This window comes from Pristiophorus japonicus, unplaced genomic scaffold, assembly GCF_044704955.1.
Source record: "Pristiophorus japonicus isolate sPriJap1 unplaced genomic scaffold, sPriJap1.hap1 HAP1_SCAFFOLD_553, whole genome shotgun sequence".
NCBI classification, from domain to species: Eukaryota; Metazoa; Chordata; class Chondrichthyes; family Pristiophoridae; genus Pristiophorus; species Pristiophorus japonicus.
The window spans coordinates 8,487-23,856 of NW_027254460.1; the positions used below are offsets into that span (position 1 = coordinate 8,487).

At 46.4% G+C, this 15,370-nt stretch overlaps 1 pseudogene; it reads left to right on the forward strand.

The window, feature by feature from the left end:
* Positions 1-7,803: 7,803 nt before the first annotated feature.
* LOC139254489 (zinc finger protein 850-like) overlaps positions 7,804-15,370 on the forward strand; it is a 38,794-nt pseudogene continuing 31,227 nt past the window's right edge.

Genomic DNA, 15,370 nt, shown 5'->3' on the forward strand with positions numbered 1-15,370 from the left:
ATCGGGGACTTGGCCTGGAGGGTGGTGCACCGAGCAGTGCCGTGCAACAAATTTTTAAGCCGGTTCACGGACTCCCAGGCCGCCTGCAATTTCTGCGGTCTGGAAGAGTCTGTGTTCCATGTTTTTATGGAATGCACAAGGTTGCAGCCCCTGTTTTATTATTTGAAGGGGCTGCTCCTGAAATTCTGGCTGCACTTCAGTCCCATTCTCCTGATCTTTGGGCACCCTGTGCGGAGGGGAGCAGGTAGGTCCGAAGGCCTCCTCGTAGGACTGCTCCTGGGCACGGCCAAGGGTGCCATCAGCCGGTCCAGGCAGCGGGCGGTCGAGGGGGTCGTTCAACCTGACTGCCTGCCTCTCTTCTGCTCTTACATCCGGTCCAGGGTGTCCTTGGAGAGGGAGCACGCGGTGTCCACCGGTACGCTCGCGGCCTTCCGCGAGAGGTGGGCACCGGAGGGACTGGAGTGCATCATCACGCCCCAAAAGTTTAATTTGTTTTAATTGCTGGTGCTTTTAGTGTCCCCCTTCCCTTTTATAGGGGGCACTGGGGAAAAAATTTGATTAAAAAAAACAAAAAAAGAAAAACACAAAAAAAAACCAAAAAAAGAAAAAAAAAGGGCCTTGTAAATGTCTGGTGTGTCATCCAGGTCGGATGGCACCGATTAATGTTTTATGTTTTACAGGTAAACTCCAAAAGAGTTTCATGCACAAGGACCCCCAGGTCCTTCTGCACCTCAGCATGTTGTAATTTCTCCCCATTCAAATAATATTCCCTTTTACTGTTTTTTTTCCCAAGGTGGATGACCTCACACTTTCCGACATTGTATTCCATCTGCCAAACCTTCGCCCATTCGCTTAACCTGTCCAAATCTCTTTGCAGCCTCTCTGTGTCCTCTACACAACCCGCTTTCCCACTAATCTTTGTGTCATCTGCAAATTTTGTTACACTACACTCTGTCCCCTCTTCCAGGTCATCTATGTATATTGTAAACAGTTGTGGTCCCAGCACCGATCCCTGTGGCACACCACTAACCACCGATTTCCAACCCGAAAAGGACCCATTTATCCCGACTCTCTGCTTTCTGTTCGCCAGCCAATTCTCTATCCATTCTAATACATTTCCTCTGACTCCGCGTACCTCTATCTTCTGCAGTAACCTTTTGTGTGGCATCTTATCGAATGCCTTTTGGAAATCTAAATACACCACATGGTTAGGATCTGGAATGCACGGCCTGAAAGGGTAGTGGAGGAAGACTCAATAACAGCTTTCAAAAGAGAGTTGGATAAGTTTCTGAAAGAAAACATTTGCAGAGCCGGGGTGGGGAAAGGGCGGGGCAGTGGGACGAGCTGGGAGCCAGCAGGGTCTCGACGGGCCGAATGGCCTTCCGTGCTGTAACCATTCTCTGATTGTGTGAGGAGAACCACTCTGTTCCCTGACTCAATCTAAAGCTTCCTGATTGTGAGCACCTCTGTTAAACCTGCCCTGCACCTTCACTGCTCCAAGGAGAACCACCCCAGATGTTGCAGCCATCATTTTATTGAACGGCAGCAGGCTCGAGGGACCAAATGCCGACTCATCTCCTATTTCTGATGTTCTCATGTGTTCATGTCACTGGTCCCCATCCTGCACCTGATGGCCTCCCTGCAGTAAGATGGCCGCCGCGCATGCTCCCTGCCCTGCAGCGGGACAATGGCAAGCATTGTGACGTCAGGAAGCGTCGCTCCCTGCTCCCTGCGGCGGCCTGGCCAGTGCTGCCCAAAGATGGCGGCCGAACTCCCCGCAACCCCCGACAGTAACCCAGGCCCGTCCCCGCCGTAAGGTGCCCCGCAGCCGCCACCCGCCGACTTGGCGGCGAAATCTCGCTGCCCGCGCGTGTCCATGAGTATGTGAGTACGCAGGGAGGCCGGGCGCGCTGCTCGGGCCACTCCTCCATCCTCTACGGCGGCGGCGAAACATCGTCCGTCAGTCCGCGGCCAATAGGCTGGCCCGCGCCTGCGCACAACTCCGCCCCGCCTCACCCGGGCCCCCGAGCTCAAAGGCCGCGAGCGGAGCCTGCCAACAAACCGCCCGCGCGCAGCACTCAGCCCACAGCCAATGGCGAGGCGGCGCGCGCCAATCAGCGGCGTGGGGGGCGGAGCCGCGGCACCAATCAATCAATCGGCGAACAATCCAGAGCGCGCGGTGCTGAAGGGAAAGTGTCTCTGGCGACACAAACAGAAGATGCCGGAAGTGTCCGCGGCTCAGGCAGCATCTGTGGGCAGCGTCAGAGGGGGCGGGGCGGGGCGGGGCCGCGGCCCTCCGTCACAACTGGAGAGTGCTGGGAAAGAACAGATCCTGAAGGAGCATTGAAAGGGGGAGGGGGAGAAAGTGCAACAGGGAAGGTCTGTGATAGGGGGGGAAGGCAGGAGAAATTAAAGAGACAAAAGGGAGGATGGGCCGAATTCAGATAGTACTGGCAGGAGTTAGAACAACATTAGTCAGGACAGGGTGTGAATGGTGGGATAATGATCAGTGGCCATTAGAGACAAGGAAAAAAAACAGGCTCGGTGGGTGGAGACCATGAGAAATAGGAACAGGAGTGGGCCACCCGGACCCCGAGCCTGCTTCCCATTCAATAAGATCATGGCTGGTCTGATCATAGACTCAGCTCCACTTTCCTGCTTACTCCCCAGAACCCTTTACTCACTTATCGCTCAAAAATCTGTCTAGCTCCGCCTTAAATATATTCAATGACCCAGCCTCCACAGCTCTCTGGGGCAGAAAATTCACAGATTTACAACCCTCTGAGAGAAGAAATTCCTCCACATCTCAGTTTTAAATGGGCGGCCACTTTTTCTGAGACTATGTCCACTAGATACAGAGAAAAGCTTGCTACACACGATCCCATCAAAAACTGCCAGGGCACATACAGCACGGGGTAGACAGGAAGGTTTAAGCTGGGCATTCCAGAACTTGGGGCCTGGGCAACAGAAGGCACAGCCAACAAAGCCACCAGTGGTTGAACAATTATAATCAGGGATGCTCAGGAAGACAGATATGTTTTGGGCCGGGGTTGGGGGAGCAGATGTGGGGCTGGAGGAGTTTACAGAGCTAGGGAGGGGCGAGGCCATGGAGGGATTTGAAAATAAGTATTAGAATTTTGAAATCAAGGCGTTGCTTAACAGAAGCCAGTGTAGGTCAGCGAGCAGAGGGGTGATGGGTGAGCAGGACTTGGTGCGAGTTAGAACATAGGCAGCCTAGTTTTGGATCAACTCTAGCTTATGTAGGGTCGAATGTGGGAGGAGTGCGTTGGAATAATCAAGACCAGAAGTAACAAAGGCATGGATGATGGCTTCAGCAATGGATGAGCTGAGGCAAGAGCAGAGACGGGTGATGTTACAGAGGTGGAAATAGGCAGTCTTAGTTATGCTGTGGATATGTGGTCAAAAACTTATTTCAGGGTTAAGTATGACACCATGGTTGCGAACAGTCTGGTTCAGCCTCAGACAGAAGTTGGGGAGGGGGATGGAATCAGTGGCTAGGGAACGGAGTTTGTGGCAATGACAATTACAAATATCAGGATATTTCACAGGCTATCACGCGCAAAATGTGTGGATGAGTTTATTAAATTCAATCGGTTCTAAAACCGTGTTAACTGATACAGAAAGTAACGGATTTCAAATCTTATGCAAGACAGTTCAATAAAGGGGTGGTTCAAAGGATTTCAGCTGAGTTTAAAGTGAGATACTGCAGTTAAGTCTACTACAACCACAACTCATGTAGTCAAACATAGAAACACAGAAAATAGGTGCAGGAGTAGGCCATTCGGCCTTTCGAGCCTACACCACCATTCAATAAGATCATGGCTGATCATTCACCTCAGTACCCATTTCCTGCTTTGTCTCCATACCCCTTGATCCCTTTAGCCATAAGGGCCATATCTAACTCCCTCTTGAATATATCCAATGAGCTGGTATCAACAACTTTCTGCGGTAGGGAATTCATCAGGTTAAGTGAAGAAGTTTCTCCTCATCTCAGTCCTAAATGGCTTACCCCTTATCCTTAGATAAGGTCCCCTGGTTCCGGACTTCCCTAATATCGGGAACATTCTTCCTGCATCTAACCTGTTCAGTCCCATCAGAATTTTATATGTTTCTATGAGATCCTCTCTCATCCTTCTAAACTCCAGTGAATAAAGGCCCAGTTGATCCAGTCTCTCCTCATGTGTCAGTCCTGCCATCCCGGGAATCAGTCTGGTGAACCTTCGCTGCACTCCCTCAATAGCAAGAACGTCCTTCCTCAGATTAGGAGACCAAAACTGAACACAATATTCTGGGTGAGCCCTCACTAAGGCCCTGTACAACTGCAGTAAGACCTCTATTGAGAAATATGCTCAAATCCACTATTTATGAACGCCCACATACCATTTGCCTTCTTCACCACCAGCTGTACCCGCATGCCAACTTTCAATGACTGATGTACCATGACACCCAAGTCTCGTTGCACCTCCCTTTTCCTAATCTGCCACCATTTAGGTAATATTCTGCCTTCATGTTTTTGCTACCAAAGTGGATAACCTCACATTTATCCACATTATACTGCATCTGCCATGAGTTTGCCCACTCACCTAACCTGTCCAAATCACCCTGCAGCCTTTTAGCGTCCTCCTCACAGCTCACACCACCACCCAGCTTAGTGTCATCTGCAAACTTGGAGATATTACACTCAATTCCTTCATCTAAATCATTAATGTATCTTGTAAATAGCTGGCGTCCCAGCATTGAGTCCTGCGGCACCCCACTTGTCACTGCCTGCCATTCTGAAAAGGACTCCTTTATCCCGACTGTCTCCTTCCAGTCTGCCAACTAGTTCTTTATCCACGTCAGTACATTAACCCCAATACCATATGCTTTAATTTTGCACACCAATCTCTTGTGTGGGACCTTGTCAAAAGCCTTTTGAAAGTCCAAATACATCACATCCACTGGTTCTCTCTTGTCCATTTTACCAGTTACATCCTCAAAAAATTCTAGAAGATTTGTCAAGCATGATTTCCTTTTCATAAATCCATGCCAACTTGAACCGATCTGTCACTGCTTTCCAAATGCGCTGTTATTTCATCTTGAATAATTGATTCCAACATTTACCCCGCTACTGATGTCAGGCTAACTGGTCTATAATTACCCGTTTTCTCTCTCCCTGTTTTTTAAAAAAGTGGTGTTACATTAGCTACCTTCCAGTCCATAGGAACTGATCCAGAGTTGATAGACTGTTGGAAAATGATCACTAATGTATCCACTATTTCTTGGGCCACTTCCTTAAGTACTCTGGGATGCAGACTATCAGGCCATGAGGATTTATCGGCCTTCAATCCCATCAATTTCCCTCACACAATTTCCCACCTAATAAGGATTTCCTTCAGTTCCTCCTTCTCACTAGCCCCTCAGTCCGCTAGTATTTCCAGAAGGTTATTGGTGTCTTCCTTCGTGAAGACAGAACCAAAGTATTTGTTCAACCGGTTCGCCATTTCTTTGTTCCTCATTATAAATTCACCTAAATCTGACTGCAAGGGACCTTCACTAATCTTTTTCTCTTCACATATCTATAGAAGCTTTTACAGACGGTTTTTATGTTCCCAGCAAGCTTCCTCTCAAACTCTATTTTCCGCCTCCTAATGAAACCCTTTCTCCTCCTCTGCTGAATTATGAAATTCTCCCAGTCCTCAGCTTTGCTACTTTTTCTGGGCAGTTTATATGCCTCTTCCTTGGATTGAACACTATCCTTAATTTCCTTTGATAGCCACGGTTGAGCCACCTTCCCCGTTTTATTTTGACTCCAGACAGGGATGTACAATTGTTGAAGTTCATCAATGTGATCTTTAAATGTTTGCCATTGCCAAGCAACCATCAACCCTTTAAGGATCATTCGCCAGTCTATTCTAGCCAATTCATGTCTCAAACCATCGAAGTTACCTTTCCTTAAGTTCAGGACCCGAGTCTCTGAATTAACTGTGTCACTCTCCATCTTCATAAAAAATTCTACCATATTATGGTCACTCTTTCCCAAGGGGCTTCGCACAACAAGATTGCTAACTAGTCCTTTCTCATTACACATCACCCAGTCTAGGATGGCCAGCCCTCCAGTTGGTTCCTCGACATATTGGTCCAGAAAATTATCCCTAATACACTCCAGGAAATCCTCCTCCACCGCATTGCTACCAGTTTGGTTAGCCCAATCAATATGTAGATTAAAGTCAATCATGATAACTGCAGTAATTTTATTGCACGCATCCCTAATTTCTTGTTTGATGCAGTCCCCAACCTCACTACTACTGTTTGGTGGTCTGTACATAACTCTCACTAGCGTTTTCTGCCCTTTGGTATTCCGTAGCTCCACCCATACTGATTCCACAACATCCAAGCTAATATCCTTCCTTACTATTGCGTTAATTTCCTCTTTAACCAGCAACGCCATCCCACCTCCTTTCCCATTCTGTCTATCCTTCCTGAATGTTGAATACCCCTGGATGTTGAGTTCCCAGCCTTGGTCACCCTGGAGCCATGTCTCCGTGATGCCAATTACATCATATCCGTTAACAGCTATCTGTGCAGTTAATTCGTCCACCTTATTATGAATATTCCTCGCATTGAGGCACAGAGCCTTCGGGCTTGATTTTTTAACACACTTTGCCCCTTTAGAATTTTGCTGTAATGTGGCCCTTTATGCTTTTTGTCTTGCGTTTCTCTGCCCTCCACTTTTACTTTTCTTTTCTTCTTTCTATATTTTGCTTCTGCCTGCATTCTGCTTCCCTCTGTCTCCCTGCATAGGTTCCCATCCCCCTGCCATACTAGTCTAACCCCTCCCCAACAGCACTAGGAAACACTCTCCCTAGGACCGATCCTTCCCAGGTGCACACCAATTGTACTGGTCTCACCTCCCCCAGAACTGGTTCCAGTAACCCAGGAATTTGAATCCCTCTCTTCTGCACCACTCCACAAGCCACGTATTCTTCTGAGCTATCCTGCACTTCCTACTCTGACTAGAATGTGGCACTGGTAGCAATCCTGAGATTACTGCCTTTGAGGTCCTACTTTTTAATTTAGCTCCTAGCTCCCTAAATTCGTCTTGTAGGACCTCAAACAGAACAAGTTTGGGGTTTGATATGATAGAAGGCAAACGAGGTGAGAAGTGATATAAGTTAGATTAAGAAAAAGCACTAAAATGGATAATCAATTGGTCTCCTGTGATCACGGAGCAATCAAATATTCGAAACACTGTGTTTGAAACACAGATAATGTATTCAACATTTATACAGGGTATTAATTTCCAGCTCAGGTATAGGGGTTATTAAGATCATCAGAAACGAACAAGAGCTGCTAGAATGAGCATGGTTCAGTACCCAATGCAACCACAGTAAATCCTGTTCTATTCACAAGTGCAGCCTTTCTCCTCAGCCCATTTAATACTGAGATGAGGAGGAATTTCTCTTCTTGGAGGGTTGCAAATCTGTGGAATTCTCTGCCCCAGAGAGCAGTGGAGGCTGGTTCATTGAATTTATTTAAGGCGGAGATAGACAGATTTTTGAGCGATAAGGGAGTAAAGGGTTATGTGGAGCTGACTCTATGATCAGACCAGCCATTATCTTGTTGAATGGGGAACAGGCTCGGGGGGGCCGGGTGGCCCACTCCTGCTCCTATTTCTCATGGTCTTATGTACCCAGCATGCCCCGCGGGGGAGGAATGTGTCGAACCCAGACTACAGGAGCTCAGTGCGCAGGAGCGAGTTCTGGCTGTGCTTGGAGCATGCGCGGTGCGTGTAATGGCGGAGGAGACACGTTGTGGGCAGGCTGTAGAGAAGTGTCCTTTTCATCGGTACAGAGCGGAGTAATGGACCAGCGGGGAGCCGGGGAGGCTTCATAAACAACCGGTGCCCGCCGTAAGCCCGGAATAATAACCGGACTATCGGCAGTTGCAGCTTCGGGGCTTTCTCCCGGTCACAGGCCTAGTCTAACGGCGGACATTTTGGTATAGGAGGTCAGGTTCAGTGATCTGCCATCGATATTCAGTGAGTAGCACAGCGCATGCGCGGCCATCTTGGTGCAGGAACAAAGTGAATGATGTCAGTGTCTGGCACTGAACCCAGCCAGAGTCAGCACCTTCAGGGGAGGGAGGGGAAACAGTGATTGTAGAAATGAACCCAGCCAGAGTCAGCAGCTTCAGGGGAGGAGAGGGAGGGGAACCAGTGAGTGTCGAACTGAACGCAGCCAGAATCGGTGGTGAAAACTGGGAGTGGAGGGGCAACTGTCTGGAACATAAGAAATAGGAGCAGGTGTCGACCATTTGGCCCCTCGAGCCTGCTCCCCATTCAATAAGATCATGGCTGATCTGACCATGGACTCGACTCCACTTCCCTGTCCGCTCCCCATAACCCTTTACTCCCTTATCGCTCAAAAATGTGTCTATCTTCACCTTAAATATATTCAATGACCCAGCTTCCACAGCTCTCAGGGGCAGAGAATTCTATGGATTTCCAACCCCGAGAGAGAAGAAATTCCTCCTCATCTCAGTTTTAAATGGGCGGCCCCTTATTCTGAGACTATGTCCCCTAGTTTTAGTTTCCCTGATGTGTGGAAATATCCTCTCTACATCCACCTTGTTGAGCCCCCTCATAATCTTATAAGTTTCAATAAGATCACCCCTCATTCATCTGAACGCCAATGTGTATAGGCCCAACCTACTCAACCTATCCTCATAAGTCAACCCCCTCATCTCCGGAATCAACCTAGTGACCTTCTCTGAACCGCCTCCAATGCAAGTATATCCTTCCTTAAATACAGAGACCAAAACTACGCAGTACTTCAGGTGTGACCTCACCAATACCCTGTACAGTTGTAGCAGGAATTCTCTGCTTTTATACTCTATCCTCTTTGCAATAAAGGCCAACATTCCATTTGCCTTCCTGATTACTTGCTGTACCTGCACACTAACTTTTTGTGTTTCATGAAAAAGGACCCCCAGGTCCCTCTCTACTGCAGCACTTTGCAATTTTTCTCCATTTAAATTATAATTTGCTTTTCTATTATTTCTGCCAAAGTGAATAACCTCACATTTTCCCACATTATACTCCATCTGCCAGTTTTTGCCCACTCACTTAGCCTGTCTATCCCTTTGCAGATTTTTTGTATCCTCCTCATAATTTCCTTTCCCACCAATCTTTGTGTAGTCAGCAAACTTGGCTACATTACACTCGGTCCCTTCATCCAAGTCATTAGTATAGATTGTAAATGGTTGGTACCCAGCACTAATCCGTGCGGCATACCACTAGTCACTTTTTGCCAACCGGAAAATGACCCATTTATCCAGACACTGTTATCTGTTAGTTAGCCAATCTTCTATCCATGCGAATATATTACCCCCAACCCTGTGAGCTTTTATCTTGTGCAGTAACCTCTCAGGTGGCCCCTTATTGAATGCCTTCTACATATCCAAATACACCACATTCACTGGTTCCCCCTTATCCACCCTGCTCGTTACATCCTCAAAGAACTCCAGCAAATTTGTCAAACATGATCTCCCTTTCATAAAACCATGCTGACTCTGCTTGATTGAATTATGCTTTTCCAAATGTCCCGCTACTGCTTCCTTGATAATGGACTCCAGCATTTTCCCAACCACAGATGTTAGGCTAAATTGTCCATAGTTTCCTGCTTTTTCTCTGCCTCCTTTTTTAAATAGGGCCATTATATTTGCAGTTTTCCAATCTGCTGGGACTGCCCCAGAATCCAGGGAACTTTCATAGATTACAACCAATGCATCCACTATCTCTGCAGCCACTTCTCTTAAGACCCTAGGATGTAAGGCATCAGGTCCAGGGGCCTTTAGTCCCATTATCTTACCGAGTACCACCTCCTTTGTGATTGTGGTAAGTTCCTTCTCCCGCTGTAGCCCCTTGACTATCCACTGTTGGGATATTTTTAGTGTCCTCAACCATAAGGACAGATACAAAATATATGTTCAGATTTTCTCCCATCTGCATGTTCCCCATCACTGATTCCCCGGTTTTATCCTCTAAGGGACCAACATTTACTTTAGCCATTCTTTTTTATATACCTGTAGAAACTCTTGCTATTTGTTTTTATATTTCGTGTTAGTTTACTTCCATAATCTATCTTCCCTTTCTTAATAATTTTTTTAGTCATTCTTCGCTAGCTTTTAAAAGCTTCCCAATCTTCTCTCCTCCCAGTAGTTATGGCCACTTTGTATGCCATTGTTTTTAATTGGATACCATCCTTTATTTCTTTAGTTAGCCACGGATGGCTGTCTTTTCTTTTACACCCTTTCCTTCTCACTGGAATATATTTTTCTTGCGAGTTGTGAAATAGTTCCTTAAATGTACGCCACTGTTCGTAGAAACATAGAAAATAGGTGCAGGAGTAGGCCATTCGGCCCTTCGAGCCTGCACCACCATTCAATAAGATCATGGCTGATCATTCACCTCAGTACCCCTTTCCTGCTTTCTGTCCATACCCCTTGATCCCTTTAGCCATAAGGGCCATATCTAACTCCCCCTTAAATATATCCAATGAACTGGCATCAACAACTCTCTGCAGTAGGGAATTCCACAAGTTAACAACTCTCTGAGTGAAGAAGTTTCTCCTCATCTCAGTCCTAAATGGCTTACCCCTTATCCTTAGATAATGTCCCCTGGTTCTGACTTCCCCAACATCGGGAACATTCTTCCTGCATCTAACCTGTCCAGTCCCATCAGAATTTTATATGTTTCTATGAGATTCCCTTTCATCTTTCTAAACTCCAGTGAATAAAGGCCCAGTTGATCCAGTCTCTCCTCATATGTCAGTCCAGCCATCCCTGGAATCAGTCTGGTGAACCTTCGCTGCACTCCCTCAATAGCAAGAATGTCCTTCCTCAGATTAGGAGACCAAAACTGAACACAATATTCCAGGTGTGGCCTCACCAAGGCCCTGTACAACTGCTGTAAGACCTCCCTGCTCCTATACTCAAGTCCCCTAGCTATGAAGGCCAACATACCATTTGCCTTCTTCACCACCTGCTGAACCTGCATGCCAACTTTCAATGACTGATGTACCTAGACACCCAGGTCTCGCTGCACCTCCCCTTTTCCTAATCTGCCGCCATTCAAATAATATTCTGCCTTCGTGTGTTTGCCATCAAAGTGGATAACCTCACATTTATCCACATTATACTGCATCTGCCACGCGTTAGCCCACTCATCTAACCTATCCAAATCACCCTGCAGCCTTTTAGCGTCCTCCTCACAGCTCACACTGCCACCCAGCTTAGTGTTATCTGCAAACTTGGAGATATTACACTCAATTTCCTCATCCAAATCATTGATGTATATTGTAAATAGCTGGGGTCCAGGCACTGAGCCTTGTGGTACCCCACTAGTCACTGCCTGCCATTCTGAAAAGGACCCGTTTATCCCGACACTCTGCTTCCTGTCTGCCAACCAGTTCTCTATCCACGTCAGTACATTACCCCCAATACCATGTGCTTTAATTTTGCGCACCAATCTCTTGTGTGGGACCTTGTCAAAAGCTTTTTGAAAGTCCAAATACACCACATCCACTGATTCTTCCTTGTCCACTCTACCAGTTACACCCTCAAAAAATTCTAGATTTGTCAAGCAGGATTTCCCTTTCATAAATCCATGCTGACTTGGGCCGATCCCGTCACTGCTTTCCAAATGTGCTGCTATTTCATCTTTAATAATTGATTCCAACATTTTACCCACTACTGATGTCAGGCTAACTGGTCTATAATTACCCATTTTCGCTCTCCCTCCTTTTTAAAAAAAAAAGGTGATACATTAGCTACCCTCGAGTCCACAGGAAATGATTCAGAGTCGATAGACTGTTGGAAAATGATCACCAATGCATCCACTATTTCTCTGGCCACTGTCTTAAGTACTCTGGGATGCAGACTATCAGGCCCCGGGGATTTATCGGACTTCAATCCCATTAATTTCCCAACACAATTTCCCGCCTAATAAGGATTTCCTTCAGTTCCTCCTTCTCACTAGACCCTCGGTCCACTAGTATTTCCGGAAGGTTATTTGTGTCTTCCTTCGTGAAGACAACAAAAGTATTTGTTCAACTGGTCCGCCATTTCTTTGTTCCCCATTATAAATTCACCTGAATCTGACTGCAAGAGACGTACGTTTGTCTTCACTAATCTTTTTCTCTTCACATATCTATAAAAGCTTTTGCAGACGGTTTTTATGTTCCCAGCAAGCTTCCTCTCAAACTCTATTTTCCGCCTCCTAATTAAACCCTTTGTCCTCCTCCGCTGAATTATAAAATTCTCCCAGTCCTCAGATTTGCTGCTTTTTCTGGCCAGTTTATATGCTTCTTCCTTGGTTTAACACTATCTGTAATTTCCCTTGATAACCATGGTTGAGCCACCTTCCCTGTTTTATTTTTACTCCAGACAGCAATGTACAATTGTTGAAGTTGATCCATGTGATCTTTAAATGTTTGCCATTGCCAATCCACCGTCAACCCTTTAAGTATCATTCGCCAGTCTATTCTCGCCAATTCACGTCTCATACCATTGAAGTTACCTTTCCTTAAGTTCAGGACCCTAGTCCCTGAATTAACTGTGTCACTCTCCATCTTAATAAAGAATTCTATTATGGTCACTCTTCCCGAAGGGGCCTCGCACAACAAGATTGCTAATTAATCCTTTCTCATTACACATCACCCAGTCTAGGATGGCCAGCCCTCTAATTGGTTCCTCGACATATTGGTCTCGAAAACCATCCGTAAAAGACTCCAGGAAATCCTCCTCCACCGCAGTGCTACCAGTTTGGTTAGCCCAATCAATATGTAGATTAAAATCGCCCATGATAACTGCTGTACCTTTGTTGCACGCATCCCTAATTTCTTGTTTGATGCTGTCCCCAACCTCACTACTACTGTTTGGTGGTCTGTACATAACTCCCACTAACGTTTTGTGCCCTTTGGTATTCCGTAGCTCCACCCATACTGATTCCACATCATCCAAGCTAATGTCCTTCCTTACTATTGCGTTAATTTCCTCTTTAACCAGCAACGTCACCCCACCTCCTTTTCCATTCTGTCTATCCTTCCTGAATGTTGAATACCCCTGGATGTTGAGTTCTCAGCCTTGGTCACCCTGGAGCCATGTCTCCGTGATACCAATTACATCATATCCGCTAACTGCTATCTGCGCAGTTAATTCATCCACCTTATTCCGAATACTCCTCGCATTGAGGCACAGAGCCTTCAGGCTTGTGTTTTTAACACACTTTGCCCCTTTAGAATTTTGCTGTAATTTGGCCCTACACTTTAACCGTCCTACACTTTAATCTATTTTCCCAGTCCACTTTTGCCCAATCTGCCCTCATACCTTTGTAGTCTCCATCATTTAAGCTTAGAACGCTGGTTTGAGATCCAAATTTCTCGCCTTCCATCTGAATTTGAAATTCAACCATGCTATGATCACTCATTCCAAGAGGGTCCTTTATTCGGAGATTGTTTATTAATCCTATCTCATTACACAGGACAAGGTCTAAGATAGCCAGCACTTCAGAGGAGGAGAGAGAGATGAAACCAGTTATTGTAGAATTAAACCCAGCCAGAGTCAGCACAATCAGGGGAGGGAGAGGGAGGAGAACAAGTGAGTGTAGAACTGAACTTGGCCAGAGTCAGCACCATCAGGGGAGGAGAGAGAAAGGAACCAGTGAGTGTAGAACTGAACCCAGCCAGAGTCAGCACCTTCAGGGGAGGAGAGGGAGGCGAACCAGTGAGTGTAGAACTGAACTTGGCCAAATCCAGCTCATTCAGGACAGGATAGGGAGGAGAACCAGTGAGTGGAGAACTGAATCCAGCCACAGTCAGCACCTTTAGTGGAGCAGAGGATGGGAAAAGTGTGATTGAAGAACTGAACCTAGCCAGTGTCTGCACCATCAAGGAAGCAGAGGCTGGAGAAACAGTGAGCGTAGAACTGAACCCAGCCAGAGTCTGCACCATCAGGGAGGGGAACCAGTGAGCGTAGAACTGAACCCAGCCAGAGTCAGCATAAGAACATAAGAAAAAATAGCAGGAATAGGCCATACGGCCCCTCGAGTCTGCTCCACCATTTAATACGATCATGGTTGAGCCGATCATGGACTCAGGTCCACTTCTCTGCCTGCTCCCCCTAACCCCTTATTCCCTTATCGGTTAAGAAATTGTCTATCTCTGTCTTAAATTTATTCAATGAGCCAGCTTCCACAGCTCTCTTAGGCAGCAAATTGCACAGATTTACAACCATTTGAGTGAAGACATTCCTCCTCATCTCAGTTTTAAATGGGCGGCCCCTTATTCTAAGATTATGCCCTCTAGTTCTAGTCTCCCCTATCAGTGGAAACATCCTCTCTGCATCCACCTTGTCAAGCTCCCTCATAATCTTACATGTTTCGATAAGATCTCCTCTCATTCTTCTGAATTCGAATGAGTAGAGGCCCAACCTTCTGAACCTTTCCTCATAAGTCAATCCACTCATCTCCGGAATCAACCTAGTGAACCTTCTCTGAACTGCCTCCAAAGCAAGGATATCCTTTCTTAGAAACCAAAACTGTATGCAGTATTCTAGGTGTGGCCTCACCAATACCCCGTATAACTGTAGCAAGACATCCCTGCTTTTATACAACATCCCCTTTGCAATAAAGGCCAAGATTCCATTGGCCTTCCTGTTCACTTGCTGTACCTGCATACTTACCTTTTGTGTTTCATGCAGCAGGACTCCCCAGGTCCCGCTGTACTGCAAATTTTTCTCCATTTAATAATAATATGCTCTTCGAATTTTTTTCTGCCAAACTGCATAACCTCACACTTTCCAACATTATACTCCATCTGCCAAATTTTTGCCCATTCACTGAGCCTGTCTATGTCGTTTTGCAGGTTTTTTGTGTCCTCCTCGCACATTGCATTTCCTCCCATCTGGGCTACATTACATTCGGTCCCTTCATCCAATTCATTAATCTAGATTGTAAATAGTTGGGGTTCCAACACTGATTCCTGCAGCACCCCACTAGTTACTGATTGCCAACCCGAGAATTTATCTCGACTCTCTCTTTTCTGTTAGTTAACCAATCCTCTATCCATGCGAATATATTACCCCCAATCCCATGAAATTTTATCTTGTGCGGTAACCTTTTATGTGGCACCTTGTCAAATACCTTCTGGAAGTCCAAATACACCACATCCACTGGTTCCCCTTCATTCACCCTGTTCCTCAAAGCCAGAGTCAGCACTTTTGGGGGAAGAGAGGGAGGGAAACCAGTGAATGTGGATCTGGGCCCAGCCAGAGTCAGCACCTTCAGGGGTGGAGAGGGAGGAGAACCAGT